Genomic DNA, 13,562 nt, shown 5'->3' with positions numbered 1-13,562 from the left:
CCAAACAGAAAAAACTTCCAACATAACCAAAGCTACTCAGGACAAGCTAAAGGTTTTAGTGTTCAGTGCTAGGAGTCTTAACAGGCAACTGTCCCCCTTAGAAGCTCTCCTTACCCTGGAGAATGCTGATGTCTGTGCAGTTACTGAAACATGGTTCAAAGCCACAAAAAGCACTCCAGCAGTGCATGGCTATAATACCTTTGATATGTTCTGACCACCCACTGAACATGAAAGAGCAAAAGGGGAGTTGTATCTATCCACATAAAGGATATACACATCTCAGGGCTGGTCAAACAATATGACATGCTTTAGCTATGCCATGTCCAACTAACCATGGGAAACATCTGTTACCATATTCTTGCTAGCTACAGGTCACCCACCATGAACTAGGAAACCCATACATCATACCTGAAGTTACTAAAGTCACTCACCATCCAGCCCAATATCATACTCATGGGTGATTAGCTACTCCACCATTAACTGGGAGGCATACACGACCACTAAAATGCAAGCCAAAAGATTTCTTGACTTTGTAAATTCAAATGCCCTGAAGCAGTTAGTCTGCACTCCCACCAAGGGAATAGATATCCTAGATGTGGTACTCAGAAATATGGGAAAGTGCTGCACCCCCCTGTTGCAATGTCCTCACTGGTAAGATCAGATCACAAAGTGGTCTCCCTTGAAATAAAGGTAAAACTAGCCCCCCCCCCCACCTAACCTCAAAAACTTGAAGAATATCTCTAAGGTAAATTACCCCATATTAAGGGATGACATCGCTAGTTTCCAGGCTCTCCTATATCCAGAAAACATAGGAACCTGTGCAGAAGCATACACAAAAGCCCTGTACAACCATATAAACAACTTCATAGAAACATCAGTAACAGACTGAAATAAACCTAGGTCAAACTACAAAAACAAGCCACTCTGGTGGACCCCTGGTATTAATAGGTTGTACAACAAAAGAAAGAAAATCCTGTCATGAAATAAGAGGGAAAGTGTACAGCAGAGCAAAAAGTCCCTCATTAGTCTAAACATGTGAATAAGGGAACTTGTCAAATCTCTGAAAGCAGACTTTGAGGAAAAATAGCCTCCAAAGCTAAAGATAACCATAAGGCATTTTTCAGTTATGTCTTTAGTTTTAAGGGCAACACCCAGCAATGTGTAGAATTAGTTGTAGATGGCATCATCTATACTCAAAAAGAAGATGTAGCAAATCTGCTGGCCTACAAATTCATCTCAAATTTTACCTCCACCATCACATCCGGTTTTCCACCAAGAAATACCATCCACCACTCCAACACCAATTATAACCAAAGAAGAGGTTGCCACAGCACTATCTAAAGCTAAAATCATGGCTTCAATGGGGCATGACGATATACCATGTTGCCTGTTAAACAGCTTAAATCAGGGCTTATCAGGCCCATTAGTATCTCTCTTTAACCACAGCCTCCAGACTGGCTTTGTCCTGATAGAGTGGAAGACAGCAACAGTCATTTCTCTGTATAAAGGGACCCATCTACAGACCCATAGGTTTGAATAGTCTTATATGTAAGGCTATGGAAAGAATAATCATGGACCTAACGAATAATGACATAGGAAACCTCCAGACACTAGACCTGACGCAATTTAGCTTTGTCAAGGTTATATCTACTAAATCTGATGGATTTCTTTGCGAAAGTCACTAAGGCCATGGGTGAGGATAAAACACTACATAATGCCTACATCAACCTGGTCAAGGCATATTCCCCAATCAGGTAATATCAACAAACTCAGAAAACTGGGCATCAAGCCTTACATCACTAGATAGACAGCCGATTGGTTCAAGACAGGGCACATGGTTAAAGTGAGTGAATCTAGATCCAGCAAAAGGCCAGTTACTAGTTGTGTGCCAAGGGGCTCAGTACTGCGACCATTCCTGTTTGGAATAGAATTCTCTGAAGTTAAGGATAAATGTGGAAGACATCTGGATGACAAAGTTTGCTGATGACTTCAAGCTAGGGACAGTCACTGAATCCCCCAATGGTGTAGATATCCTTCAAAAGGGTCTAGATCAGACAAATGATTGTTGCTAGAACCATAACCTAAAATTAAATGTGAAAAAAATGCATTATCATACCCTTTGGGAAGTTAAATACCCCTTCAAATTACAACATCAGTAGCACACCCCTAAGATTAGACTCAGAGTTGACAAATCTAGGTACACAGATAGTAACCTGACCTTTGGCCTCCATGCGTCTACAGTGTTGAAGTCCTTTTATATGGCACAACTTATAAGTAAGGGAATGGCATTCAGATCTAATAAAATTATAGCCCCACTATACTCAGCCCTCATTTGACCAATAATCGAGTACAATGTGGCATTTGGCATGTACTTGACTAGGCACTTGCAGTAGCTGGAGTGACCATAGAGATTCCTGATAAAGAAAATACAGGGAGTAAACAACATGTCCTATACAGATAGACTAAAAACCCTATTCCTTTACTTTATCTTTTACTGACTATTAAATGCAGACCTATGCCTGACCTACAAGGCACTGACAAATCCATCCCTGATGGAGCAGCTACATGTCCACAAGTCAAACAGCATGAGGGTCATCTGATCTAGATACCTAAACTTAGTCGGCACCTCAAACAAAACATGCTGAAGAGACAGATATGTGTCTCAAAGACTGCCCCTTCTTTGGAACAGGCTTCTTATTCATGTTAAGCAAAGCCTTTCCCTGGCCTTATTCTAACACAAGTGGGATAAATGGATTTGGAATTGCAAATTTACATCTTGGGTAGTACCTATGTCTCTTATGGACACTGGCAGCCTGTAAGATACTCAAGGCATAGGCACAAACCCATGCCATCCTATTGCCACTAGAGGCCATATATTGGGTAAAATCAGGTTGTATTGGCTAGGATTGTAAGGGGTCTTAAGCTGTTAGTGCAGTAATCTCCTTTGAATTATGAGAAGCCGTTAGAGTAGTAATCTCTTTTCAAATCTGAATCTATGAGGTTGCACAATATTGGTTACTGGGCATATTTTCCAGCCTCCAGAATTTTGCAGTCTTGCACACCTGTCAACATTCTACTTAGTTGACTGAATTTTGTTGACTAAACAGCTGTCCCCCAAAATGATGATCAAAAAAATTCAGTGATCCCATGCGCACACACACATATATATATATATATATATATACACACACACACACACACACACACACACACACACACACACACACACACACACACACACACACGCACACACGCACATACACACACGCACACACGCACATACACACATATACACACATATATCCTAGGGCTTATTTGCAATGTCCATCTAGTTTTCAAATTCATGTCTGCATAGAAGCATAGAAGACTAGTTGGAGTACGTCCAACTTTGTCCCTGTCAAAAATGGACAAATTTCCATTTCTTCTTTTTCTCGGTTTCCCCTTGACTCCCTAAAATATAGCACTGTTAAAGTGTTAGCATGGAACTTGATGAGTCCTAATATAAACCAAACCACAATCAATAGTGTTCATGTAACTATCATCCCTTGCAAAAATAACATTTTCCTTGTGCTCTTCAAGTTGTAGGCTATAATGTCCTCTTGCTGATATACCATATGGTCACTTATTGTGCTCTGTGCTCTGTATTGCCTTTGTTTAGCTTGGTATTATATTACTAATAATTTTATTTCACACAGGTATACACACACACACACACACACACACACACACACACACACACACACACACACACACACACACACACACTGTATTGCATTTTACTCTGTTTTTTGTGCCTTTTATTTTTATTATGCAACTAGGTGAGGGATGAAAATCTTTTTTCTGAGTCTAGTCCACCGCCTATTTAAACAAAATAAAAAAAAAAATAAAAAGTAATAAACTGGTGCGAAATAATAAGATAGAAAGAGGTATCCCTGTTAATTACCTTCACTAATTTATTCCTATCAGAAATGTAAGGACACAGTATCATTACAGTAGAGGTTATTAAAAATTTAAATGATGTTGGAGAAAGTTGTAAATAAATTGCATCAAATGTTTTCGGTGCATCTGTATTCTGATTCATATGTTATGTCTGAATTTCTCTACTTAAAAAATGAGGAGTTTCTGTCCTACACTTGATTTGAATTCATTGTAAAGCCTTATAGATAAAGTGAACAACTCATAGAAATTAGATATATTTTGTACATTTAGATTGGTGGGAACATTTTATAATTTAATCAAGGCTGTATGTCCATGTGAGCTACAGAGGCCAGGCCCTTGTATGATTTTAATTTAACTGTGCTTGTTGCTGTTTTTCAGGAGGGAATCCCTAAGACTACTGCATAATTATACTTTAGGTATCAGATACATTATACACTGCACAGATGGCTGCTTTGTTGATCTTAAATGACAGATCATTTGGTCCTGGGGGCTTAGCACTTTAATGGATATGACAGCAATGGTAGAGCTCACATTTGTAAAGGAAATATTATCCTAGGAGACCATAAGCAGTGAGGAATTTTAATTTAATTTATGAAAAGATATTTGCTATGATGGGTGTTAATACAGAATTTTAATATCATAATACCAATCAAGTATATTTTAGAGTGCTTTATGCTCTCACTGGTGGCCTCATTTATGTATCGATAATATGGAATGCTTGTATTGTTTAGTCTTTTGGATCAGAAAAAAGATTTTCATCCCTACGTTTGAGTGAACAAAGAATAATAATAATGAAGTTTTCATTTCTCCAAAGTAAGAGGGCTGTTTTATAGTCTATGAGTTACTGCATCATGCACTTTAGGCAAAAGATAAAATTTGTACATGTATGTTTACCTGTCTAGTGTTTGTGATTGTACTAATATAGAATTTTTATATAGAGGTTTATCTGTCTGGTGTTTATAATTGCACTAATGTAGAATAGTTATGCTTATAACTGTGCTAGGGTTGTCTTAGAGGTACATCACTTCTTCTTGTTGTTGTGACCAAAGAAAGACTAACCAGCATTTGATATTTGCATACTTATTGTATATAAAATGCATTTGTATATTAAGAGAAACAATAATTTATGTCTTTTTGCAGCGAAAGCTCTATTCCATTTCAAGAAACTGTATATTTACAAATGCAATGTTTGTTTTTTGTACTTAATGTAACCTAAAATTTAGTTGTAACTGCTGTCATCTTTGTTTTGTCTTGGAGCTTTTCTCTCCAGGACTCCATTGAAAATGGGTTCTTATTGGCCCAATGAACTATCCTGGTTAACCAACTGCAAACAAACAAATAAATAAATAAATAAGCTGGTACACTAGCAAATGTGAATGGTGGCTGATAGCATGCATAACATGACTAAAGTTTCCAAAGGCAGAATTACCAAAAACAAAAATGATAGTTAATGTATTGGGTTTGAAAATACCTGGCATACCTGTCAACCTCTTATAGCAAGAAATCTGGGCAAAGCCATAAATAAAAGCAGGACAAAGGCCGCAAAATAGGGACAATTTTTAAATATTGCTCTTACAAACTTGAAAAGTTGATAGAATAACAGGTTTTTGCATTAGCATAAATTTTCTGAAGGGTATGAAGTCTGAAACAAAAATGTCTGTCATTATTTTCTAACTTCAGTCTTTAATGATTTGCCACTAATTTGTCACAAAACCACAATTTTTTGAAAAACGGACCAAATATATGAGGCAAAAATCTGGACACTCTGCGAAAATCTGTACAGTTGAGAGGTATGATGCCTGGGCTTGTACAAAATGTTGTTATAGATTGAGGTCTGTCAGTTCTACTGTGCATTTATGACATGCTAATGAATATGTATACCAAAGATTGATAGCCCAAGACTGAGCTCCAAAGTGTTATAGGTTGAGTTGTATGTCTTGCATTCGTTTAGTTGGGGGAGACTGTAGCATCTGTGGATGAAGTTGGCTTACATATAGGTAGGTAAGGTGCCTAGAAATGGATTTACCACCATGGTAACTGCATATGGAGAAATGTATGAGACTCATTGACCATGCACCTTAAATAGTGGGTATTAATAGCTGCCAGTTTTTCTGATGAATCAGGCACTGATTCTTATCACAGATTAAAGAATTTCTCTCTCGCATTGCAGCTGTTTTTGTTTTTCGGTTTCTTGTGTCATTAGGATAGTATATTTGCAGCCACTTAATTTAATATGTTCAACTTGAAAAATTAGCTTCCTGTAAAAGCACACCATCTGCGTAGTCTTTAAATATGACAGCTAGTCTGGTTCTTATGACATAAAGGATTACAATTGGGTCGCTAATTGTAAAGAGCTTAATTATGTGATTGAGACATGGATGTTAAGACATTCACCTCAAGAGGGAAGCTCCAAAGGTGAATCTTGGCATCCATGTCAAGAACACATAATATGCTCATTACAGTAAGAGATACTATTATAATTCTTTGTAGTGCATGGATATTCTTCTTCTTCATGTGCTACTAGTTAGTGAAACATTTAATTAAAAATTTTTAAAAAAAGTGTTGCGCTGTAATAGCTTTGAATGCTGCTGAAGCATTGGGAAAGTGGTTGATGTCTTACATATTCCCTATGTAAGAGAAACAGTTGTAAACAAATTACTGGGTGTATTCTAGCTGACAGCAGGCAGAAATGGGAGATAAAATGAAACCATTTCATGCCATGATGGTGCTGTTTTCTGGTCAGTGCTGTCTGCTTTTAGTGCTGACATGATATAAACAATGCCTGGGGGTACTTAACAATCCTCTAGGCAATATTAAAGTTGGGTCTTGCTCTGTAGTAGTACTTGACCCAGACCCATCTTATGATCAAATGGGTCCCAAGGCAGGGTAATGGACCAGGGCCCCTCCCGCCATCTCAGTCATTACAGTTTTCCATTACTTGCCTGTCACTCCCCAGTAACCACAAACATTGTTCAAACCTGTCCACGTGCATATTATTTTATTCTTTTCTTTTACAATTATCATAGAGATTTGGATTGAATTTAAAATTTTTATTTAAAATTTTACAGCACAAACACGTATGGCCTTTGGATAAACAAAACAGTCTTGTACTGAAAACAGCCTTAACAATAAACTTCTCTGCCCTTGAAAATCACATTAATTGAAAATGCATTGAAACCAGCATTCATTGAAAATGCATCTGGCCAGTGATGGACCAATTGTACCTTGTTTTCAAAAAAAATGGGCTCCCTGCACATATTTTTAGGATTATGCATAAATGCATTTCTTCTTTGATTCACCTCCCAGACTGCAGGCTGCATCAATTTGCATTCCTTGTTTAACAGAGCAACATTTATTGAGAGTGTTTCCAATCTGTAGTTTTGAACATTTTTTCAGTAAGCAATGAAACAAAATGTATTAACTAATAATGACAAAAAATACTAATTTCAGAACATTTTGACAAATAAAAGGCTGCTCAAACTACTGTCATTATAATCCACCCATATCAATCAATATGCATAATCTCAGCAAAAGTAAAATTCATCTGATTAATTCCACATTAAAGAGAATTATTACTAATGCAGAGGTCGCAGCAAACAACTTTGCATTTCAGTGCTTCTTCTACAAATGTAGTGCATACAGCCCAGAATGATAAATTGCATATGCTACATTAAAAAATGGTGCTCTAGTGATATTGCTGTAACAGTTCCTGAATGACAATCTGCTATGCAATAGGGAACGGTTGTCAAATAACAACAATAGGTTCATAGCTGCTGGGCATGCAGTCCTGGAGCCAAGTAAGGAGCTAGGCCCAAATAACTAGACAGTGCTTTGGAGCAACTGGGAAAGTTAAGTGACTTGCTCATTGTCACACATTACATTAGGTAAAAGAAGATGGAAAGTTTCAAACTCTGCAGCTTGGCACAAGAAGCAACCCATTAACAAGTCAGAGCTTTCATCCTTTGCACTAATTGTCAGAGTAACGGTTTTTAGCTAAATGCTGAAATCCTTTAACATTTGATCTTGCAGAGAAGGCAATCACAGTAATGTGCAACAATGACTACATAATGAATGCTGAAGATCAGACAGTTCTGATTATCACTCAAAATAAGTGTATGACCTGACAAATGTCAACTCCTTAGCAGTTGCTAGAGGCTGTAAAAAGGTACTGCAAAATGTATTACTAAAATGCAACATGTTTAGAGTATATTTCACAATACAGGCCTAGTAATAAATGAATTCAGTCTTTAGTGCAATGAATGAAGCAAAACAATTAAAGTAAATATAAATGCTGCAGCAACTTCGTTCAACAACCCACAAGTCATACAACACCCCCCCCCCAGAAATACATTACTGCATACAGCATGCTATTTTTGGGTGGTGGGGGTCCTTACATGCTTGCGTAACACCTACTCTTCATTTTTGACTTCTGTCATCAAGAATAGCTATTTCATCTTACATCACTCAGTACAGGTCTGACTTACTTGAATTGTTAATAATGTTGTATTGTTGCAGAATACACCTTCAGAGTCAACACAGTTAGATCGTGAACAAACAGGTATTGACTCAAGAACCCACCCATGCCTCTCAAGTGTACCTCATTGCGAGGAACGTTCCCCATTTGGGGTCTTAAAAAGTTCATATTCCTCCAAGTTCCAATAAGTTCCACATTGAAACAGTCTGTAACACATTCAGTTTTGGGAATTTTTTAAGTGAAATCCATGGTAAATATAAATAAATCATATTAATTCATTAAAAGATCTTTTTTATAAGTAAAACCAGCATATTTTAACCATCTTATGACCTTCCTAGCTGACGTTGTTAGTAAGCCATTAGTGTGTGTTCCACATTTTGCCCATTTGTTCCACATTATGAGGGCTAGTGTTCCTCATTTTGGAGATAGAAGGTTGAGAGCTATGAACCCACCAGCCATATCAATATCCTAGTACCTGGCAGTGTCTCCCCACTTATCATAAACGCTGTTCAAACCTGTCAATGTACATACTATTTTCATCTTTTACAATTATCACAAAGATTGCGTTTTCATTTAAAACTTATTTCAAATTTTACAGAAAAAACAAAGCTATTTTCTAAACAAAACAAAATACTCTCATACTGAAAACAGACTTAGCATGATAAGCAGTAAACTTCTTTTCTCTTCAAACCCACATTTAGTGAAATGCATTTGACAACCCATTAAACTACAAGAGATGTAGGATTCATAATCTAGTAGAATATAATGAATCACTAATTAGTAAATATGTGAAAGATGCAGGAATTCAAAGGACAAATGTGCAATATATTTGCTAACAGCCTAGGACAGTCAACTGGACATAAGAGTTAAGAGTCCTCCTTTTGGGAGCAGGCCAGGAGTACTGTGTAGTGAAACAACATGTTCATAGTCACACAGAAGACAAACAAAGGCTGACAGACTCAAATGCTGTACTAGAAAAGCAGTCCTTTAACAGTTCAAAGCCTTACTTATCAAGTACAAGAGAAACTGTTGTGGCCCAAAACACAGTGCATTTCACATGTGTGCGTTCAAAAAAAAATGCACAAGCTAAATTAAAAATGTGTTCATAGTTAAAATATTAACTTTAAACTCATAGACTTTATACTGTCTGCTTTCCTTACAGCCAAATAATAAAATAATAAAGATAGTATCAACAAAACAAGGAAACCAAAGAGCTTGGCTCAAAAGATCATGCTCCTGTTTACTAGAAACATTTTCCTTCATTTACGCCATAAATACTCTGGTTCATAGGTAATTACTAGGGCTGATGTCCAGGAAACCATTGAGGAAATTAGCCCAAATTTCCAGTTGCCCCAAAGCACCGTCTAGTTGAATGACTTGCTCAGGAATGAGGAATAAATATAAGGCAAATTCAGATATGTTCTGAAAACTGGAGACATAAGAGTAGACTAGTCTAAATCACTTAAAAATTTAACATAGTAACAGGTTTTGCATCACTGTGCATTATATTTCTATTTATCCTTTGTTAAACAGGTTAGTCTCCCCTAGGATCAATTCACCTTAACTTTCTTTTCACAGGAGACCCAGTTCTAGAGGAAATTTGGCAAGAGCATCAGGGAATGTCCCCTACTCTTTTCAGTAAGTGCCATGGATTGTTTACATTCACAGCTACTACCAATACAAGCTGACAGGATCCAGTTTAAAATCTAATCCAAAGGATGACACACTCAGGAGTGCAGCAACCCCGTTATGTTGCACTGTAGAGTATAGCTCTCAATGAATCAGGGGCACTTTTAAATTATTAGTGCTTTTAACTTGAGGCATTGACAGAATAAGACAAATAGGAAATATATATTTTTCTAGTAAAAGAAGTCTACAACTCTAATTATTGTCATTATTTGCTAAGTATAATGTCCAAAAGTCACAAGTTTTTGGAGAGATTAAGAGGGGCAAAGCTAAAATTTGAGTCAAAATCAGGGAGAGTTGAGAATTATACGGCATTGTCAGCAACCAATCTACTTGGTACAGGAAAAGTACTCACAGCTTTCTGCACCAATGACAAGTGTGTTACCTTTTGCACCACTGACACTGACTATGAACCAAAAAACTAACTCTATGAGTGACATTCACTGTAATCCTTAATGATTTACAAAAAGAAAAAAAAGATAAAGGAGGCCTGGCAGTTGTGTCTGTCAAGCTGTTCATAATCTTATAGTATGTCCTGATTATGTCTTCTGTCTGATTTGTTCATGTATTGGATGTGCTGGGTTCCGTATTACATGATCAAAGACGCATTCTTTCGAATGCGTTTTGATCGAACTTGAAAGCACAAAACGGCAAAATACCAAAACAGCATGTAAGTAAATTCTTTCCCTGGGAAAGAAATCGCTTGGCAGCCTTCATTATTTTGCCATTTTCATCACTGTAGTGCGATCTCGGAGTTGGTATATTTAAGTAGGGGGATGTGGGGGGGGGCACAGCCCCCCACTTTATGTAATGTTTTAAGTTTTATTTTTTGTTTTTTTTTTTCTTTTTTGGTACAGCGATTTTTTTTTTCCCTGGGAAAAAAATTGCTGTTCTAAGTGTCAGGATTGTAAGCTTTCGCTTACATGGGGTCGATAAATCAGCGTTCGCCTTTTTAAGCATTTGCTGATTTAATATAGACATGATGTGCTGATGTAATCTCTTGCTTGTATGTCTGGTGGCTTTAATTTTTAAAATGAGCAGAGCACATATTTTCATTTCCTTTTTTATTTAAGGAGAACTGGAACATTTTTTAGCCAGTGCCAGGCCCTGCCTGCAACACTGGGCCCTATACAGTTGCCTATGTTGTCTTTTGCTAGATGCAGATCTGGCTTAACCAGGATATAATTCATTTTTTGACTGCAATCACAGTGCTCCATGCACTATAAGGATATTAAGCCCGATCATATTTAATAAGTAGCCATCATTCAGGGAAGAAAAAAGTTAAGTATGCAAATCTTCTGTAGGAAATTATAATTAGAGACAATTTGCATTTAGTAAGAGTCATGTCTAGTCATTCTGAATATTTAAGGTAAATTAATACATGTCTGTCAGCAATAGATTAACCAATACGTTTTAAAAAACAAATACAGTAATAAAAAGAAACCACCATAAAAGCACTATATGTTCTATGATATACACTACATAGATAGAAATTATAATCCACTGGATTATTAAGCAATGGAAGATTTTGTTCACTCTTTATAGAAGAATTATAACCCTAATTCCTCTGTAACTCAAAACAAAAATTGTGACTTGGTCTGAAGTTCTTGACAATAAAGGCAGATGGGAAACCTTGCATTTAAGTGTCTAGTCGATTAATTGTGTAACATAAGGCCATATAGTGCTGTGTGTGTTGCACATAAACACTTCTGAATGCAGAAATACAGGTTAAATAGTTAAATGTGTTATTTAATCATTTTATGTATTTGGTGCTATTTTACCTGTTTTAACAAAATAGAAGATGAATGTCAAATATTAGGTGAGTACAGTTAAGTGAAATTAATCAATAAAAAGGTTAAATATATGTTGGCAGTCAACAGTGAGAGAGGTTATGGTAGGAGATGACAATTAGAGAAATAAAATATACAAAATAAAAATGAAAACTGTTTATCAGCAATAATAAATATCAAAATATTTTAGTTATGAATGATATCCTCCCTGGTTACATAAATAATGTATTAGAAGAGGACAACTTAGTTCCTGAATAGGAAATTAATTTTATCATTTCCTTCAAAAAGGAAACCACACTAAAATTGCTATTAGACCCTTTTAATATAATTACAGAATTTTCTTTATCATCATGACTTCAGCTCAAGGATGGCACTATCATCACTATCATACTACCCCCCCAACCTTCCATTTCTGAAAAAATGCATCATCATACCCTTTGGGAAGCCAAATACTCTTGCCAAATAAAATATCAATAGCACAGCCCTAAGAATAGACTCAGAGGTGAGAGATCTAGGTACACAGACAGATAGTAGCCTGAACTTTGATTGTTATGTGCCTACAGTGGTGACAAAGTCTTTCTACGTGGCACAACTCATAAGTTAGAGTATAGCATCCAGATCCAAGAAAATTATAGTCCCACTGTATTCAGTCCTCATTAGACCAAAAATCGAGTACAATGCACAACTAGGCACTTACATCAGCTGGAGTGACCTCAGAGGTTCCACACAAAGAAAACGCTAGCTATAATTTTGTAAATAAGTTTGTCTTTTGATTATCACTCTGATTTATGTAAGATGTTTGAATGTCAAACAGTGTTCTTCAGGCTGACCAAATGTACACATTTCTTTTTTAAGGAGAATTCTGAATGTGTGTTATGCCAGAGTCAGCTGAATTAGATGTGGTATCATTGTGGATAAGAGCTGGGAGAATAGAATCTTCACTACAGGTGTTTGTTTACTTTTCAAAATCTGATATGAGAGAGTAGAATTCTCATAGCAGCTTCCTTTTACTTAAAAAACTCTGTTATAAAAGCAGGTTCTGAGTCAGTTGTTCATTTTTTTTCCAGAGCTTATCAGCTGTAGTAGTTGTTTCCAGAGTAGTTATTCCAGCCGCTGAGGACAGACAACAGCCTGGAGTGTGGACATACTCCCTCATCTTGCCTTGTAGAAGAAAGAATATAATCTTGCCTTGCTGAGTTATTTAGATTAGATAGGAACAGTTAATTTTCAGATAGTCCAGGAACTACAGCTAGTTAGTTAGAGGTTTTCTGAAACCAATGTGAGATCTGTCCTACAGTATTATTTTTATAATTCCTCTGTGTGAAACTCCATTGCTTCTTGGAATCAGTTATCCAGTATTTACATTTTAAATCCTTTTATTTGTTATTAAATATTTTACTCATTGTGGCTGGTTATTTAGTGAATACTTTTAATAACCTGAGAGTGTTTATGCGTATTGTGATAACACCAGGGCCACTCCGAAAAGCCTTACTGCTTGGGTTACATGCTACCATTTGTATTAATATCTATTTTACCCAATTTAATAGAACACCCCTTTTGAAGGGTATTGTGGTATTTGACTGGTGGCAGTCATTACCTTGTAATTTGGGCAAAAGAACACAGCATTTAAATCTGTATCAGTCATTCCTAAGAGTGTGTGAATGTGTGAATAT

This window comes from Protopterus annectens, chromosome 5.part0, assembly GCF_019279795.1.
Source record: "Protopterus annectens isolate FY-2018-M chromosome 5.part0, PAN1.0, whole genome shotgun sequence".
NCBI classification, from domain to species: Eukaryota; Metazoa; Chordata; order Ceratodontiformes; family Protopteridae; genus Protopterus; species Protopterus annectens.
The sequence above is the reverse complement of the archived record's forward strand: the minus strand, read 5'-3'. Positions refer to the sequence as shown.